The sequence below is a fragment of the Priapulus caudatus genome, unplaced genomic scaffold, assembly GCF_000485595.1.
Source record: "Priapulus caudatus unplaced genomic scaffold, Priapulus_caudatus-5.0.1 Scaffold763, whole genome shotgun sequence".
Classification (NCBI taxonomy): domain Eukaryota; kingdom Metazoa; phylum Priapulida; class Priapulimorpha; order Priapulimorphida; family Priapulidae; genus Priapulus; species Priapulus caudatus.
This window is the reverse complement of record NW_014577824.1, coordinates 26,467-30,218: the sequence shown is the minus strand read 5'-3', so window position 1 is coordinate 30,218 and position 3,752 is coordinate 26,467. Positions and strand designations below refer to the sequence as shown.

Genomic DNA, 3,752 nt, shown 5'->3' with positions numbered 1-3,752 from the left:
TCTCTCTCTCTTTCTCTTTATCTCTCTTTCTCTCTCTCTCTCTTTCTCTCTCTCTCTCTCTCTCTCGCTACCCATCCTCTTCTCTTTTTCCGTTTCCCCTCTTCCTCTATTTCTTTCGTTCTGCCTCTCGTTTTCAGTCGTTGACCTTCTCTCCCACGTTCTCTTTCTTCACATCTCTCTTAGTGTGTGCGTGTGCTGTGGTGGTGCACATGTCGTTCACATGTGCATTCAGCAAGTTAAATCATTTTAATGCACTAAGGAATGTTTGTATATTCAGCGTGATTCGTCGTGGCGCGCGTCTGCGTGCCTACCTACCTACACGTGCGTTCTCTCGCCATGATACACTTGTACCGATATCGATAACCGATGATTGATTATTGATGTGCTCCGCGTGTGCAGTTCTGGGCTGCCTACACGAAATGTGAGACACGGTACACGAGCAGCGTCAGGGGCGTGCTGGAGCAGATTGACGTCATTAAACGCTTCGTACGCAAATACGATGACGTGTTCGAATTCGTCACCTCCACTCAGGGTGAGTCACTCTTACAGAGATCCAGTCGTGGAATTATATAGAGATACGAGTATAGTCTAACTAGTATATTATTTCTATGGATTCATATCAACGGCTGCTGCCTGCTGCGTCCTCATCCCCATCCTCATCCCCATCACTCTTATCCCAACCTATACCGATATCTCTATCCTCATCCTCATGCCTGTCATCATTTTCATTCTTATCTTTGTTCTCTTTTCTCTATTTCCATCTTCATGCTAATCCCAGTCCATATCCTCACTATCATCCTCATCATTCCCACCATGACCCTGATCATAATTTCCATCTCACCCCATCTTTATTCTCCTCTTCTGCCTTTTCCTCTTCTACCTTCTCCTCCTCCTTCTCCTCGCTTCCTCTTCCGCCTCCTCCTTCTCCTCCTTGCCTTCCTTCTTCTCCTCATCCTCTTCCTCCTGCTGCGGCTCCTCGCCATCCTCCTCCTCCTCCTCTTCCTCCTTCTCCTCCTGCTCATCCTCCTCCTCCTCCTCCTCCTCCTCGTCATCATCATCCTCATACCCACCATCATCCTTAAATTCTACTTGTCATCATCTGCTTGCATATAGGAATCCGTGAAGCCAAAGCGAAGCAGAAGATCGCTAGTCTCGTCTAATATAATTTTTAATTGTTGTAAAAATTAATTGTTGTTATTAAATTGTTGTAAATAAATCATGTAAATATTTGCGTTAATTGGAAAAAAATTGTCAAATGGATAAAGATAGAAAAATACAGACAACAGGAAAATAATTAAAAATCGGATGGGATTCGATCCCCCGACCTTTCAGCCTTTAATAGCGTGCGCTACTCGCTTGCCTATTGAGGAATATGTAATTATAAATTTTGGATGTGCTATAAATATCACGATACTGTGACGTCATTGAGTGACGGAACAAGCTCAACCAATAGCAGCGCTCACTAGAGCCCTATGTTCTTGATTGACCTAGGAAAAAAAATCACGCGTGCGGCCCGGCATATTAGATAGTACCAGGGTACGTTCCGGCAGTACCCTGATGGCAGGGGCGTAAATCCCGGGGGGATGGGGGGATGCATCACCCCGCTCTTTAAGGAGGGGGGATGACCTGAACAAATATCCCCCCTGAGATTCAAAAAAAAGAGAGAAAAAAAAATAGCCAAAAAGTATGGTTGCAAACATACAAAAACACGTGAAATTTTGAGAAATTGCAATTCTTACCTGTGTTTTAATACATGTATTATTACTATATAGTAACCTAACTGTGTACGCTCTCTGAAAAGTCATGAAAAGTGTTTTGAATCCTAACTTGTAGGGTTGAGTATAGGGTTGAGATAGTGTCATCAGACATGAGAATATGGCCCACAGTATGCCTCAGATTGCAGGAAAATGGCTTAAATATTTCAAAATTTTCTGGGGGGCATGCCCCCAGACCCCCCTAGCACTAGCATGCCTACGGCACGCGGGCCTGCCTACGGCACCCAAGGTTAATTTCGCCCCGGCTATCGCCGATCATCCCTCCCACTCCTCGGTACGGATTTACGCCACTGCCTGAGGGACATAGACTCTCTCAGCCTAAGTAAGGGGCCAACGTGAGCCTGGCCCTCCTCCATGTGCGGAGCTAGATTAGACCGGACTAGCGCGTATTTAGCGCGGGATAGCGTGTACACATGGCAAAAATTTAACCCGGGCCTGTCCCGGACGCGAGTATTTTTTTCCCAGTCGACATAACATAGCGAAGAATTTAGCGCCTTCTGATTGGCTGCTTCGATTTGCTTTGTGAGCGAGAGAGAGAGAGACTCGGGGAGAGAGAAACTCGGGGAGAGAGAGAGGTGGGAGACTGAGGAAATGCGGTAGGATAGATTGAGGGCGGTAGAAGAAGAGGGAGGCTCAGCGAGGAACAAGGGAGGCGAGGGGAGGGAGTCAAGTATGAGTTTTGCACCCAACAGGCTAGGGCGCTCTCCAAATTATAAACACATGATCACTGATAACAATTTACTACAAAAATCTGTGCTGAGATACCCCCTAACCATATTAAATGCGTATTGATAACAAAATATAACTCTCTTGGTGAGATAATGCGCATGCGCTAACATGCAGACGTGGCCAGATTGTGTACTGACTGGTATATACAGCAGGCACCTTACATGCAGCTAGGGACTTCATCCCATTTATTAAGAGAGGTCTACAGATAAAATGTTATCATATAAATCTATGCTAGGATGTCTTCTCTCCATTTTGAAAGCATAATTTTCGCAAAGTATCATTCTTTTCGGGAGATATCGCGCATGCGCGAGCATCTCGTTCCATGGGTGCAGTGCAGACTGAAAAAAACTGCATAATATAGCTTGCTGGGAGAGGGAGGGGGGGCAGACCAATGAAATGGCGCAGGAAAGATCGTTGAGAGCAGTAGAAGAAGAGGGAGGCTGAGCGAGGAACAAGGGAGGCAAGGGGAGAGAAGGGAGGGAGTGAAGTATGAGTTTTGCACCCAACAGGCTAGGGCGCTCTCCTTATTATAAACACAGAATCACTGATAACAATTTATTACAAAAATATGTTCTGGGATGCCCCCTAACCATATTAAATGCATATAGACTATAGACAAAAAGTATAGATCCAAAGCAATGCCCCAGAGTAGATTCGCTATGCCCACTCTGGGGGAACTTCTGGCATGCAAGCGAACCATCCATTCCGCTAGCGAGGTTACTCACCGAGTCCGTTTGACTCCATGCGTGAAGCCGTGTTTACTGTATCTCCGAAAAGACAATATCGAGGCATCTTCAATCCTACAACCCCGGCGACGGACGGACCTGTACGAATAGACGGTGCATGTATTCCTCTACACCCCCCACGCACGACGAAACGACGTCCACACGACGACGCCTCGCTCTGGGAACCAATTAATAAACTAGCTTATATTAATTATATCGCGTTTCCATTGGATTGCTATTATCGCCGGAGATAGTATTACACGTTTCAAACTGGGTACTATAAAAACGGTGAAGAATGAAGAGGAAACGAGAAGAAAGAGGAAAGATAGAATAATAATCCGGTGAATGAAAGAGCGTGAAAGAGAAAGAGAAAGAGAGAGAGATATAGAGAGACAGGAAGAGAGAGAGAGAGACAGGAAGAGAGAGAGAAAGGGAGAGATGGAGATGAAGAGAGAGAGAGAGAGAGAGAGAAAGACAGAAAGAGAGAGCGAGAGAGACAGAAAGAGAGAGAGAGCGAGACAGA

General features: G+C 45.7%; 1 long non-coding RNA gene across 1 annotated transcript in view; it reads left to right on the top strand.

Moving 5' to 3' along the window:
• The window catches only part of LOC106813384, a 4,459-nt gene extending 3,323 nt beyond the window's left edge, over window positions 1–1,136 (top strand). Inside the window, exons 2-3 of the long non-coding RNA XR_001394461.1 lie at window positions 400–532; window positions 1,114–1,136. This is a non-coding gene — a long non-coding RNA (uncharacterized LOC106813384). The remainder of the gene's footprint in view (window positions 1–399; window positions 533–1,113) is intronic.
• Window positions 1,137–3,752: the final 2,616 nt, after the last annotated feature.